Source organism: Bombyx mori, chromosome 27 (genome assembly GCF_030269925.1).
Source record: "Bombyx mori chromosome 27, ASM3026992v2".
Lineage (NCBI taxonomy): Eukaryota > Metazoa > Arthropoda > Insecta > Lepidoptera > Bombycidae > Bombyx > Bombyx mori.
In genome coordinates this window covers 7,987,729-8,004,065 of record NC_085133.1, presented here as the reverse complement: position 1 = coordinate 8,004,065, position 16,337 = coordinate 7,987,729, and the positions used below count along the sequence as shown (strand labels likewise).

Below are 16,337 nucleotides of genomic sequence, written 5' to 3'. Positions count from 1 at the left end.
TCAGATATCACTATTCCTACTAACTTATCACTTATTTTGAACACAATTAATTCGTGTATAATCTATACTAAGCTAATTAAACTGTAATTCAATATAAGCTCGTAACTAATATGTAATTTTAACATAATCTGTATATAACTACTCTATGTCACTAACAAATTTTACGAGGGAAACATTCCCGTGTTTTTACTTAATTATTGTAAAAATATAAATAAAGTCTCGTAAGCAACAAAACGGGATTCCATTGCATCAGCAGATACACATTTTTACTAACCTAGATTTAAGTGTACGTGGGATTAAAGGACTTAATGTATGCATGCACTTCTGCAGCTGACAGTACCAATTCACATACGAGTAATAAAAACAAAACTATTAATAAAATATTCATGAAAAATGTTGACAGATTATGAATTTTATATTTTATTAAGTAGTTTATTTAATATTGTTTGGGAATTGATAATTAACTAGGCTGACAGCACTCTTAAGGACTTTTTTATGCTAAAACTAATGATATATCACAAGTGTTTGCCAAGGATTGTATAGTGGTTGACTGTGACATTGTTATTGATGCTGTCCATTGCAATATAGTTTACTAGCGTCCCGCTCCGGCTCCGCTCGGGTCTTTAACAAAAGTTTCAACGATATTTGACGTTGTTTTACTTTTTACGACCGTCTGTCTGGTGTAGTGGTAAGTGACATGGTCACTGCACAAGGAGGTCGCGGGTTCGAATCCCGCCAAGGGAAGATATTTGTATGATAAATATAAATGTCTTTTCCAGGGTTATGGATGTATATTAAATATATGTATGTGTATAATAAAAATCTTACATTTATTTCCGTTATCTGGTACCTGTAACACAAGTTCTTTACGAACTTATCATGGGACCAGGAAACGTGGCGTAATTCTTAGTAAATATTTATTTATTATTATTTAATGATATATGACTTTATTGATCCTAAAGCATTAAATATGTATTTAAAATAAAATAACACTTATTGCGGCATAACTATAATAGTTAGACATATGCTGTCGCGACGCTTTTTGTAAATAATAATGTGTTCTACAAAGTCGTAGTACATTATTTTATTCTATCATCAATAGTTTTCACGGGGCACGCGATGTGAAGAATATCTTAGGTAATTTTTTTAGACCTTGGGTTACATTATTGAAGTTTTAAGTACGGATCCCTAATTTTTTCAAAAAAGATTATAGCCTATACCTCTCGGGAATAGCGTAGCTTACAATTCTTACAAACAGTGAAATAATTTTTCAAATCGGTTCAGTAGTTTCGGAGCTTATTCAATACAAACAAACAAACAAATCTTTACTCTTTATAATCTAACTAGCGACCCGCCCTCGCTTCGCTTCGGAAACATTAAAACGCACATGAAACCAAAAAAATAAATAAAAAAAAAATTAAAAAAAGTAGCCTATGTTCATCAGGGACAATGTCGGCTTCTAATGGAGAAAGAATTTTTCAAATCAGTCCAGTAGTTTCGGAGCCTATTCGAAACAAACAAACAAACAAATCTTTACTCTTTATAATATTAGTATAGATATATAAAATTCTCGTGTCACAATGTTCGTTTCCATACTCCTCCGAAACCGCTTGACCGATTCTCATGAAATTTTTTATGTATATTCAGTAAGCCTGAGAATCGGCTACTATCTATTTTTCATACCCCTAAGTGATTAGGGTTGTCCACCCCTAACATTTTTTTTTTTATTTGGACATTTTTTTTGTTATAATGAGGTATTATGTGGTTGAATGAGGTTTTGTTATTTTTATTATATATTCCCTCATCGTTCACAGCACTACATACCTCTTTCACTCATTTACCACATCCTTACACACTTACAATAAGTTAGTTTTTTTTTCTACACTAGAAATTCTCTAGAAATCTTATTTAAGGCAAAACAACGTTTGCCGGGTCAGCTAGTATTAGTATAGAAGTATAGATTGCAGAAATGCATGAATGAGTGACTGATAAATGATCACAACACGAATAGGGCCCGCACGTGCTTATTTCTACCGCGGAGCAGTCTTGCGATATTGTTTGAGATAAGTTTGTGTCTGGCGGTGGGTGGGGGGCTTCAAATTGTGATATCTACAGTGACTATTATCCGGGCCGGGTGGATCGTGAGCCAGTTTGGCTCTCTACCTTGTAAATAAAAAAACTAAAGCACTATTAGCCGTGTTTGTCTGGTTGGTTAGTATGTCGCAAAACTTGGGGTATAGGCCTAACGTGCCCATACGTCCCGCTTTGGGCGAGTTTGTCCCGCTGACCCCAACGAGAACAAAAATGTTCCGCTTTCATTTATCTGTTGTGAATGTGCTTAAATAAATAATAAATAAATATTTACTAACAGTCACGCCACGTTAACTGGTCCCGTGCTAAGTTCGTAAAGAACTTGTGTTACAGGTACCAGATAACGGAAATAAATGTAAGATTTTTATTATACACGTACATATATTTAATATACATCCATAACCTTGGAAAAGACATTTATATTTATCATAGAAATATCTTCCCTTGGCGGGATTCGAACTCGCGACCACCTTGTGTAGTGACCATGTCACTTACCACTATACCAGACGGCCGTTTATTAGAAACTTACCGAATACTTACTTCTCCAAAATCCGTATTGTATTACAAAATACATACTAAAGTAACTCTAATTTTGCTATAGAAAAGTAGTTTTTTGTTGCGAAATTATTCATAAATATTATTTTAAGGGCAAGTTGGTGTAAGAATTAAAATGTCAGTGAGGGTAAGTAAGATACCATAATAAATTATTTCAAGTCATTTTTTAAACCATATTTTCTTATTTTGCACTTAAATATTACATCTTACCCCGACGTACTCTATATATTTATATACGAAATTCCGTAGGCGCCTCGCTTTGACACAAAAAAAATGGTCACGTTGGGTATACCTACTACCATTCTGCCCATTTCTGTCACGAAGGGCAGGACAGTGTCTCCAGTATGGACTCTGGCAATCACTAAACTATGTGCAGATTAAGCTACAACTCTAGATCTGTTTAAGAAAAACATGAAATACAATTTTATCTAAAATAAGTGACAAAAAACAGTTCTTAAATTTCATAGAACCGCGTAGAGGCCATAGTCCGTTATTTTTTATTTTTTTATTGTACTTTTAAGCAGACGAGCATACGGCCCACTGATGGTGAGTGCAGAGCCAAACCGTTGTCTACTGTTAAGTACTATCAACAAGCCTTGTTTGAAGAAACACCGTGGAGGGGAGCTCATTCCAAAGCCGGATGGTGCGCGACAAAAAAGATCTCTGGAAACGCACTGTGGATGAACGCATTGGCTCCAGGTAGTATGGATGAACTCTACTCCGATGGCGGGCGGTGCGATGGCAAAAACGATTCAAGCAATCCCTCAGAGTATGTACTACCTACTTTTAACTATATAACAAAAATTTGACGTTGAGCCCCGTTAAAGTGACCGTATTTTGTTTTTAGACATAAATCATAATTTTAGTACCTCGCGAGAACAATGAAACCGCATCAAAAGGTCGCTGTGTAGTAAGTGGTTAAAGAAATACAAATTTAAAATAACAGTAACACATTATAATATAGTTTATCGCTTTCTTTTCAGTACACGACTTAGTTACATTAGTTATAGTCCGACAAAGGAGAACTATCACATGCGAACTCATTCATTAAAATTAAATAAAGTTCACACAATTCGGTATCGAACTAAAAGAGACTACGATTAAAAATTTAAAATGCCGATAGCATTGAACGAAAATCGAATTGAAAAACAACAATAAATAACGGAATCGATTCGTAAACACATTTTAAATGTTCTGTTATCGCTTGACGACAACTTTATTTTTTTTAGTTTCTCGGTTTCGCTAAAATAAAAGCCTGCGTCGAGACAGACGTCCGTTACCAACGCGTTCCACATACGAAATAATAATTGTATTAAGGAAACATGAGCGTGGCGCATGTGTTTGTTTGTTTGTTTACTCTGAGATGACGTCACGTGTTTATTCTCGCCGGGGAGACTGGGGTCGATCGGTTCAGTACGTAAAAACTGTAATTTTTTTTTCTTTCTGTTAGTTATTTTAATTAATGAATATTTTAATCCTCTTGTTTCAAAAATTATTCGTAACAGTCTATAAGCGCTATAGCGCTGGCGCTCTGTTTGACGGTATGTTACCATAGTAGTGCAACACATCTCGGCGTCATAGCGCGGCGTTAGTTTAGCGCTCTGACGCGCGCTAATTACGCCTTCTGTTTGACGAAGCCTTAAGTCGTAACATTTGAAATTAATTTCACTATAAAGACACGATTTGCTCATCAGCTTTAAGTTGTCGTTAAAATCTTATCTGTTTTTAGCATTTGGAAACAACTACTAACAAAAAAGTTTAACTAAATTCCAAAAGAATATATTAATTCGCTAAATGTAAGTCACTCTTATGTCATTGCTTCATCTTAAATTTTAGAACTAAAACAAGATATTATTGTGAGTGATTTAGATTTCCTGAATTAACATTTATAACTTGATCGAATTAACGATATAATATTATTCACCTCGTTTAAGAAGAAAAACAGAATTATCCTGTTTCTTAAATATGTGAGCGCCGAAACAGGCTGCACTGTGTGTAACCTTTAAAAGATTCTCGCTATTTTATATGACGATTTTAACTTGTTTTTCATTTCGTATTTCACGGAGTATGTTTTCCTTTTTAGTGATAAAATTTATCATTTTACTTTGTCCAGTAATTTCTTTAGTTTTGGCTGGTCGTAAACATAATTAAAACCACTTTCATTTCTACTTTTACATAATAATATGTATCGAAACGTCAGATATGGTCAGTTTAATGACAATAAGAAAAGCGATATTAAATCATCGACTTGTTTCAATTATTATAGTTTCTTGATGTTTTTTACTGGTGGTAGGGCCTCTTCTGAGTCCGCACGGGTAGATACACACCACCCCGTCTATTTCTACTGTGAAGCAGTAATGTGTTTCGGTTTGAAGGGTTGGGCAGCCGTTGAAACTATACTGAGACCTTAGAACTTATATATCAAGGTGGGTGGCGCATTTACCTTGTAGATGTCTATGGGCTCCAGTAACTACTTAACAAGAGGTGGGCTGTGAGCTCGTCCACCCATGGAAGCAACAAAAAAAAAAGTGAAATAAAATATAATTATAATGACAGAGGCGTTATCGTTCGCAAGTGAGTAGCGCCACATAACTCTCGAGCACCGAGTTACATACCAAACAGGGTATCTGGACATTCACGGTTTGCAAATTACCCGGCGTTATCACGAAAAAAAATGAGATTTACGACCTGTGGTAGGCGCGTCGTCTGCTGAATGTCTGAATGGCCACAGTGAGTGTCGAACTAGGCTAGATACAAATGCCGGTAGGCCCAGGCACGGCTGTGACGGGTGGATATCATGTGACCCGCGTCGCCTCTTGTTTACACACGCACACAGCGACGCGCACGCACACTCCGCCACGCCCGCCGAGCCGCTTATTTAGGTATATTGTTGTTTATTTTATTCGGCGCTATGCTCCGACACGGGGCGAGCCTTTCGACTCAGTTTTAACGCGTACGTTTTATGAAACGACAACTATGCGTCGATGTACGCTCGTCGGCAATAATAATTATTCATATCGGAACCGCTCCTAGCGACCGAAATAGCGACGCGGTAAACAAATTCGCGATTTTATTGGCAGGTTAACATTGTTCATTTTAATAGTTGATCGACTGTACTTTTTGTTTTTTTAGTTCGTTTGTTTTTCGTATTATCTCGACCGCTTTGTCGCACGCCGGTGCCTCTTGTCTCCGCGAATCTAAATAGCAGTTAATCATAGTTTATTTTTACCGCGCAACGTGTGTTAATAAGTTTCGGGGCCGATTGTCGCGTTTCTTTTATTTTGTATTTCGATTGAACTCGCTTATTTCGAATTGCGGAAGAGATTGTGCGTGAAAAAAAAAAATGTTCGCGAATGATGACTGTTCACCCGAAGACCCAGTTATAAAGATAAGGAATTGTATATCCGAACGACAACCTTGATAAGTTGTATTTATAAATTAATAGAATAAATTACATACGTATTATATTATAATTTTGCAAAAGTTTATTTGATTGTGGAATCGAAAATTCGGCTGTCTATTCGGGATTTTGGCGGGAACTCGTCCGTGGAGGTAACGAGGAAGAAGGCTGCACAGAAAGTTTGGAAAAGTGTTGAGCATACATCGGATGCTGGCGAGTGTTTTTTCAACGCGTTTTCGAGGCTAAGCGCTAGTTGTTTGAACAAGTGTGTTTTCTAATGGATTTATTTTGAGGTGAGTTTAAATTTACTTGTGTGTTGGTGTTTGTATTGTTTGCTTTTCGTGTTTTGTGTGAGTGCTCGCGCCGGTGGCGGGAAACCGAATACCTAGTTGCCGGGCCCTCTGTGTGAGTGTACAAACAATTGCGATTGTGTGCGTGCGCGACTTATTGTCACTCTTTGTAAGCGGGGAGACAAGGAGGGAGAGGTTACTTGTCATGTATTTAGGCGAAGACGAAACTTTGATGAGTTGACTTTTTAATTCATGTCCACCTTATATGGTTATACGAAGATATAATATGTTATACACGTTCTGTTATTACACGTGTATCTTTCGGCCGCGTATTTTGTATTAGCACGCCACATTTTCGAGAATCTATCGTCAATTTTCTGCTTGCTTTTTTGTACGTTTTCGGCAAAGTCTGACGTTATGTCCGATCTGATTATAAGGATTAGCCAAAGAGGTTGCTTCTGCTTACACCAACATTTCCATAGACTTCAAGCTCAGCGTTTATTTTGATCCATGAAGCGTCTATGAGTTTTATGGTTACTTAACAAAATCAAATTGTCGGATGCCGTGCGCGAATGTACGTTAAATGCTAAGTCAAATATTTAAGAATATTTCGTACTGATTTGCAGTGCTAATTACAAGGTTAGGCAAATATAAAATTAGATAATTAAATAAAATAAAAAAAGAAAAAACACGCAACTAACATTAAGCGTGGAAACGAAAAATACATTTTTTAGTAAAGTAATTTTTTTCATTCGCGCGAAAAAAGACACAATGAAACGACTTTTTTTTAGTAAAAAGTCTACTACAGACTAGGTATACATTCATTTTGAATTGTGTGTTATGAGAAACAGATTTAGATTTTTGCTTTTCGAATTTGCCCACACAGAGTTTCTCGCCGGATCTTCTCAGTGGGCCGCGATACCGACCCGGCGGTAGATTCTGCGAAGCTATGCTCTTGCTAGGGCTAGTGTTAGCAAATCCTCTCAGGTTGAGCCCGTGAGCTCACCTCTATCCGTCCGGGCGTAGCTGGAATAGCCTCTTAGGCTACCAGCAAATAGGTAGGGAAGAATAAAAAAGGTATTAGAAGCAATACGAATCACCGACGCCCGCTCCGAGAGGCTGCGGGATATATTTAAAGTTTTAATCTAATATACTTAGGCTTTAGATTGGCACGCACCAATTTTCGCGGCCGAAATAGATAGAACGATTATACCTAGCCGTCCGGTCCATATAGTTTTATCACGTTTATAAAACAATGTGCTGTGTAAATGGAATTACAGAAGAACAGTTGTTTGTTAATTATGAGACATAATTACTACCTAATAAAGACGAAAAGGGCTTGAGATCGAGGGCGTCGCGTCGGGACATATATGAGTCCTATAAAATCAAAGGCAGCTAAATCCAAGTCTGTCAAATATTCAGGTAAACTACAAAAATCAGCCCTAAACACGTCATTACGGATCCTCCCGATCCATCGAAGTACTGCTCTTGCTAGGACCAGTATTAGCAACACTCCCGGTTTGAGAAGCTGAAATAAGTTTGTTCGGATAGCTACGATATTCTTTATTTTAAAGCACGTTTATAAAGAATGAGAATATTACTAATAATCTGAATTTTAAATGATAAAACTTCGTTTATTAGTACTTAGTACTGAGTAAAAATAAAATTTTTGAACTGAATTTGTTAGGACATTTAGCTGCATTTGTTATAACATGAAAACACTAAACCGTGTCCAACTAACTAAACAAGATAGCGCCATTGTTGTATCAATTGTTGTATCATCTCAAATTGCATATACATATTTAATCAAGTTCATACTGGTCCGGACATTAGAGCGAAGTTATTAAATTATTGTATTTGTATCGGTCAAGCTAATCATACGTCTTGAAGACGGCAAAATTGACGGTCAAAGATTCGGTTACGTACAAACAAACATACGTGCGCGCGTTAAAAATATCTGTGAGTGACGGTGAGCACTCGTCAGCTGGTCGGCCGTGAGCCTCCGATGGCAATGCCTGTATTTTCGAAAGTAACCCAGTGAGTTTCTCGTCGGATCTTCTCAGTGGGTCGCGATTCCGTTCCGATGGTAAATTAGGCGAAGCGCCCCTCTTGCTATTTTTTTTTAATTGCCTTTGAAGGTAGACGAGTATACGGCGCATCTGATGGTAAGTGGTCACCGTCGCTCATGGACGTCAGCAATGCCAAGGGCAGAGCCAAGCCGGTGCCTACCGCTGCTAGGGCTTGTGTTAGCAAATTCTCTAAGGTCGAGCCCGTGAGTTCATCCACCCATTCGCTCATAGCTGACCCTTAGGCTACCTGCGATAATAACAGCCCAGCCCAGCTTAGGTTACCAGCGATGACAAAAAAAAAACAATCAGAAGTTCATAATTCTTATCTCTTAAAATCCTTAAGGCTGATACTTCACCGCGCTTATCTTAATACTTGCAAGTTTGCATTAAGCAAATATGCACGTTCAAGCAAACAAAATAAGAACCGAAGCTTCGTGTGTACAAAAAACGAGGGCGACATAGCACTCGACTCACCCCATATTTTCGTCCATCCCTCCTGTTTACCTTTCTCAGCGCGGCGAGATTCTACACCCATTTTAATATAGTTTTTAAACGTTTGAGATATTTATTGTTGAAATTGCCAACTTGGTGCCATAGAGCATTACCGATCAGCTAAGTCTGGTTCAAACTAGACACGACCTTCGGTCATGAAGAGACCGACTCAGAAGAAGATGAAGTCTGGTGGATGTTTTTCGTAGCAATGCTTGGATTAAAAAAAAAAATTAAGTATCTGCTGGTATGTCACTAGATAGTATAAAACAAAGTCACTTTCTCTGTCCCTATATCCCTATGTATGCTTAAATCTTTTGCAACGGATTTTGATGCGGTTTTTTTTAATAGATAGAGTGGTTGAAGAAGAAGGTTTATATGTATAATAACATCCATTAAATAGTGGAGAAATTATTAATAAATTACAGTTTCCGAAGCGAATCGAGGGCGGGTCGTTAGTAGTCAACAAAACGCGAATTCGTGCTTTGAGATATGAGGTCGAATTTTCAAGTCTTCAGTTCGGACATAACAGCGTTTTTTATGTTTGAGAGTTTATTGGTGGCCTGGAGGCCTTCCAGTTTTATCAGGACAGGTGAGCGAGCAAGGGTTTAGCCAGGAGGGGTGGGATTTGCTAACACCTATCCAAGCGCCTCCAAAGGAGACCTAACAACTCAAGAATAGCTGCTTCGCGAATGAATCTACTACCGGATCGGAATCGCGACCCGCTGAGAAGATCCGGTGAGGAACTCAGTGGTGAGGAAGTCAGATAGAACAAGACCCAATTAGTCAAAAATGTAATCTTGTTTGGGCTTACATTCTTTATAGAAATAATTAACTCATTTTATTTACAATCAAGTAAAGATGAAGTAAAATAAATTTGGTAAATGAAACAAAAAATATGATCCGAAAAAACAGAGGGAACATGCAAACCAGATTTGAATATAATTTAACGTCTCTACATTTCCTATACTAACATTCGAGTTATTTTACCTTTTATTATTACGTATTATTTATATAGTATTGGACTTGTTTTTTTCTATTTAATTGGGTAAAACGCAGGGTTTCTTTTCTTAATGTATTTTAACATTATCATAACCTCATTACTTTTTCATATAACACCATCAATCTACGCATTTATCTTCTTTTGGATGTTTGAATGAAACATTCACACTCTTAAATCGTTTGTCGATATATCCCTTTGGAAAAGCTATGCTTAGGTGATTTGCTCTTGAGGTTACTAACCATCTGATCATCATTGTTCCGGGAAAATATCTGACAAGAGATGCGCTACTTTATTTAAAAGACTCTCAGGAGGATTGTAGCGTAAATTGTGTGATACAAGTAACCCATCTATAACATGGTAGATACGTTCCTACACAGCCCCGTATTGTGCATATTTTTATTGGTGGTAGGACCTCTTGTGAGTCCGCATGGGTGGGTAGCTACTACCACCCCGCCTATCTCTGCCGTGAAACAGTAATGCGTTTCGGTTTGAAGGGTGGGATAGCCGTTGTAACTATACTGAGACCTTAGAACTTATAACTCACGGTGGATGGTGCATTTACGTTGTACATGTCTATGGGCTCCAGTAACCACTTAACACCAGATGGGCTGCGAGCTCGTCCACCCATCTAAGCAATAAAAAAATATGGGACTTGAAGCCAGTATAAAAAGCAGAGTAATCTTTCTGAATTAAACATCTCAACTATTCCTCTATGTATTTTTTTACCTATTATACATTAAAAATATGCAGTAAAATTTCAGGTATTCCCATGTATTCCCATATATTGTGTGTTCATAGTGCATAATGTTTATTTTCTAAATAATTTTAAACAATAATCTCGTTATGGTGTTCTTATTTTTATTTTTTATGATTTATGGATTACTGGTGGCCCGGAGGCCTTTCCAGTTTCACCAGGACAGGCGTTATCGTGTTGTAGAAGTACCGTGTTATAAGGGGGTTTTGTGGAATATTTCTTCTCGTGTTAGAGTGGAACCGTGTTGTAAAATACCGATAATAAGAGGAGCCCGAATTATGATATTTCTATAAATTCGTTTGCGTTATTGCCTGCTCTTTGTATCTCTGGTATCCTGATGTAATATTTTTGGTTTGTGCATTTTACCTAACAATTCTCTTAAAACACTGGACAAGTCTACATATTAAGAATACGTGGTAAATTTGAAAATAGCTTTTTTTTTTTTGGTCTGAAGGAAATCGCTGGACTTCCGCCCTCCACTGGGGATGGAGGGCGGGGCATGTCAGAGTCGAACTGACTAAAACCTCCTGTCGCTCAACAACCAACGTCCAAACAGTAAATTTTTTAATGTTTCGTGGACATTAATATTACTTTATATTAAAACTCCATGTACGGCTTAAGCTCCCATTTTTATTATTGTCATGTTATTCTCTCCCGTCTCCGAGTCGTCTGTGATCACGAAAACTGTTTTCGAATTGTCCGAAAACGTGATATTGAACCGTAAAAGTTGTTTTAATAATGCAATACCAAATGTATATATTACCAAATGAATGTACTACATTCATTTAGTACTAAATTCTTCATTCAATTCATATCATTCAACTTCATTCAATACTAAATGATTGTAGTACATTCATTTAGTCTTGAATGTACCAAATGAATGTAGTATCAACAATAATTGATACTACATTCATTCAATAGACCACTCATCTGACATTCGTAAACTACCAACTTGCGACGGTTTGTTTTTTTTATTTTTTATTGCTTAGATGGGTGGATGAGCTCACAGCCCACCTGATGTTAAGTGGTTACTGGAGGCCATGGACATCTGCGACGTAAATGCGCCACCCACCTTGAGATATAAGTTCTAAGATCTCAGTATAGTTACAACGGCTGCCCCAGCCTTCAAACCGAAACGCATTACTGCTTCACGGCAGAAATAAGCAGGGCGGTGGTACCTACCCGTGCGGACTCACAAGAGGTCCTACCACCAGTAATGTTTGCATTTTGGTCAATATAAGATACTAGGTTTTTAGATATTGTTTTGAATTAAAAGTTGTACCATAGTAGCTAGATTTCGGATTTCTTACGCTTTGCTTAGTAAATGATTTATTATTATTTTTTACGGAAAAAATAACAATTAGCCAAGGAGTCTAATAGAAATATTAATTTTCTGAAAACTGTCGATAACTAACTAGGTTTAAAATTTTTGCTGTTCCTAATACATTTGTCAAATGTATTTTTGCCTTGTCATCATAATATAATATAGTCATAATATTCTCTAGGCTTTGAATTTATAATGCTTTATATATGCATTTTATCAGCGAGTGATATCTAAAATCAGTGATAGTTATAGCCACCAATGAGATATTTACGACAATAATTTGCTAATCAGAACAGGATTGTTGGCAACCAACGCACTTTTATCGATGTCGCTTGCTATAAACCCAATATAATTTAATTAAAGATCATGTGATAGTCGGTTTAGTATAAAAAAATAATTATGCAAATTTGGTATTTGATTTTGGAGACGAGAAAAAAAAAAAAACGTTTTTTGTTTTGTTTCAAATGTTTTATAACTTTGCGTGTCAGTTAAATTATTAAAGTGATAATTAAATAGTATTTTTACTGGTGGTAGGACCTCTTGTGAGTCCGCACGGGTAGGCACCACCAGCCTGCCTATTTCTGCCGTGAAGCAGTAATGCGTTTCGGTTTGAAGGGTGGGGCAGCCGTTGTAACTATCTGAGAACTTAGAACTTATATTTCAAGGTGGGTGGCGCATTTACGTTGTAGATATCTAAGGGCTCCAGTAACCACTTAACACCAGGTGGGCTGGGAGCTCGTTCACCCATCTAAGCAATAAATAAATAAAAAGTATAATATTTTGTAACAGTTTGTACAGTGTAAAATATACTTATTTTTTATTGGGTATTAATCCTCCTTGTTTCTCAAACTAAAAATTAAAGCCTAAAATTACATAATAAAAACATACATGATACCGCTGACCAGAATACCTACTACAAATTAAGAATTTTCACTGCCTTCAAAGGCAGACGTCGTGGCCCAAAAGATAAGACGTTGGGTATATTCGTGTTGAGCGATGCAACGGTGTTTGAATCCCGCAGGCGGGTACCAATTTTTCTAATGAAATACGTACTCAGCAAATGTTCACGATTGACTTCCACGGTGAAAGAATAACATCGTGTAATAAAAATCAAACCCGCAAAATTATAATTTGCGTAATTACTGGTGGTAGAACATCTTGTGAGTCCGCACGGGTAGGCACCCCCAGCTTGCCTATTTCTGCCGTGAAGCAGTAATGCGTTTCGGTTTGAAAGGTGGGGCAGCCGTTGTAACTATACTGAGACCTTCAAATTCAATCTCAAGGTGGGTGGCGGCATTTACGTTGTATATAATATATGGGCTCTGGTATCCACTTAACACCACTGTGAGCTCGTCCACCCAACTATGCAATTAAAAAAAGACGAGGCTGTATCTAATGAAAATCAAGAGATCGTCAAGATTACGTATTCAATTACAAGGTTTTTGTTCTTTACTTTATAGTACGGAACCCTAAAAACCCGCCTACAACGAACACGAGTAATGTTTACATTGCAAATAGTTTTTGCAGGTCTCTTAGCGACTGATAGGAGTTTGTTTTGTGGTTCGTATGTGTGCTAGTATTAAATGTAAACGGGCCTCGCGAAAATACAAGCATTCGTGAATACCATTACAACGCAGCATTGATTCGTCCGTGTTCGATGAAATGAGCCGTAGCGAACTAGATTTAAGAGAACGAAAACTGGTGATGCACTTATGCTGTTTTAAAAATTGAAAGCCCTACTTTTTAGGCAGCGGTCTGGCTGTGTCCGTCGTTGCTGATGTCCACGAGTGACGCTGATTATGCACCGGCAGATAGGCCGTGTGTTCGTCTGTCTACAAGGCCTATAGAAAAAAAAACTTAACGATTTTCCTCTTGATGGAAATTTTGGGAGGAACATAAATAATACTAATTGTTTTGGATTAGCATGCATTAGGACAGTGGTTGGCAACACACTTTTTTTTTCTACCTATTCTAGTAACGTCGAGGGGTTATTCTACATTCACCGAGCTAGTAGGTGAGCTCACGGGGCTGAAGCCGGGGGTGTTGCTAACACTGGCCCTAGCAAGAGCAGTGCTACGCAGAATCTACCACTGGATCGGAAACGCGACCCACTGAGAAGATACGGCGAGAAACTCAGTGGGCTGTGTCTATGGGTTAATTTTTCGTCGAGCCCTTCGTCGCAAGCGGCGGGCTCCACGAGGACGGTGACCACAGCTCGCGAACCGCATGAGGCTCTTTCGACTCTTCCGCTACGGCTCTATCGCGAAATGTTTGTTTCAGAAATATTACTTATTATCTTGCTTTGTAAGAGACGACGTTTTTGAAAAACATTGCTATAAAATATGTGTTAAAAAAACGACTCTTTGAATTAATTTCAATTGTGTTTTATCAATATTTGGCTCTTTTGGATGATAAAGCTGTTGACCACTGCACTAGGCGGCTGCAAGCTGCGTAAGACCGGTTATTGTGGCGAATTTTGGTGGAGACCTATTTTAAGCAGTGGACGTCCATGAGCAGAGAAAACAAGGCTGTTTATATTATAAATTTGATTTAGCATTTACTATATAGCTTCATATTGGTCTTCATCTTCCGAGTCGGTATCTTAATTTTTGCAGGTCGTGTCTAATTTGTTTTTTTTTTCCTAACTATTCGCTGGTAGCCTAAGGGACTATTCCAGCTAAGCCTGGGTAGGTGAGTTCACGGGCTCAACCTGAGAGAATTTGCTAACACTAGCCCTAGTAAGTGCAGTGCATAGAGTCTACCACCGGATCGGAATCGCGACCCATTGAGAAGATGTGACGTGAAACTCAGTTGGCTGTGATGTGTGTGTGGTTCAGTTTGCTCTTCAAGCTCTTCGTCATACTCGACGAATTCGATGAGAAGGGCTAACTTGAAGACTGTCCTCTGATAGTCACTTCAGATAGGCCTTAACAAAACTGTTTGGATGTCTTGATCCCAGTTCAAAACCTATCGAAATCCTATTAATTGAGAATGAAATACGATAAAATCATCAGTTCGTGTTAAATGAAGCTTAGCGCTAGATAAAATTTCTGCGTAAATCCCTACGAAGCTTTGTCTTTTTTAGATTTTTTTTTATGTTTGTTACCACCTCATATCTTTTGACTGGGTGAATCGATTTTGGTGATTCTTTTTTCATTAGAAAGCTGACGCTTCCCGTTTCAATTTAGTCCAGTTCTGATAATGGTATCCATGAGAAAACCGTATAAGTCTTAAATTTGCATTAAGTACGTGCGCGACAAATAGATGAACAACTCAATAACTCAATATCACGCCAACCGATTTCGATGATTATTGTTTTTAGTGTATATTAATTTGTTATGGAATCTCTTTTATTTTATTTGAAGTCGGTTTTTGTTAAATCATGTCTATTTACGATTATTTTAGGATCTCGACTGCAATTTTCATATGAATTAGTTAAACTAATATTAGCCAACAAGACGTCATCGTATGCACACATCTCTAGTTTCGATAGTTAGTTGACACTCAAAGCGTAAACCAGCATATATATGTTATACTATTCTCTACCCATAAAATTCATGTGTTCCGCTCACAAAGATATGGTGCTCTTATTTATTATGTTATATATGCGGTGTGATATTGTGAAGCAAATACTCAACAACAAGACAATGAGTTCGTCTGAACATGACTAAAAAACTAGGTATATTTAAACAAAAAAAATATTCATCAGCTTGATTTGAACACGGGCATATTCGCTTGACACGTGCACACACCGAACATCTTATCTTTTAGGCCACAACAACTTCAATATGAAACCTCAGTTTCCCTGGCAACAACTACTTCAGTACATACTGGTGGTAGGACCTCTTGTGAGTCCGCGCGGTTAGGTACCACCGCCCTGCCTATTTCTGCCGTGAAGCAGTAATGCGTTTCGGTTTGAAAGGTAGGGCAGCCGTTGTAACTATACTGAGACCATAGAACTTATATCTCAAGGTGGGTGGTGCATTTACGTTGTAAATATCTATGGGCTCCAGTAACCACTTAACACCAGGTGGGCTATGAGCTCGTCCACCCATATAAGACATATAAAAATATATATATTCTTCCTTTGTTCCATAAAGAACAATGAATTCTTTTACTTCTTTATAACAAATGCGATTGTTTTATTACAAAATCTGATACATAAAATAATAATAATAATATTATTACAATGAGTTACGTTTTATACGTAATCATAGCTCGTCTCGAAGTTTATCAGTATTTAAATTATGACGTATCAAGGCACGCACAGACACTCACACAACAAATAGACACGAATGAGCTAATAAAACTTGTTCTTAAACGAAAAGAGCGGGCGAAGTCGCGCCGCGTCACATGTGATTG

General features: G+C 37.6%; 1 protein-coding gene across 3 annotated transcripts in view; it reads left to right on the top strand.

Moving 5' to 3' along the window:
• Positions 1–5,548: 5,548 nt before the first annotated feature.
• The window catches only part of LOC101746416 (forkhead box protein P1), a 109,540-nt gene continuing 98,751 nt past the window's right edge, over positions 5,549–16,337 (top strand). For all 3 annotated transcript variants that reach the window (XM_021346122.3, XM_012697793.4, XM_012697794.4), the window contains exon 1: positions 5,549–6,339. The gene's annotated coding sequence lies outside the window, so the exon portion shown is untranslated. The remainder of the gene's footprint in view (positions 6,340–16,337) is intronic.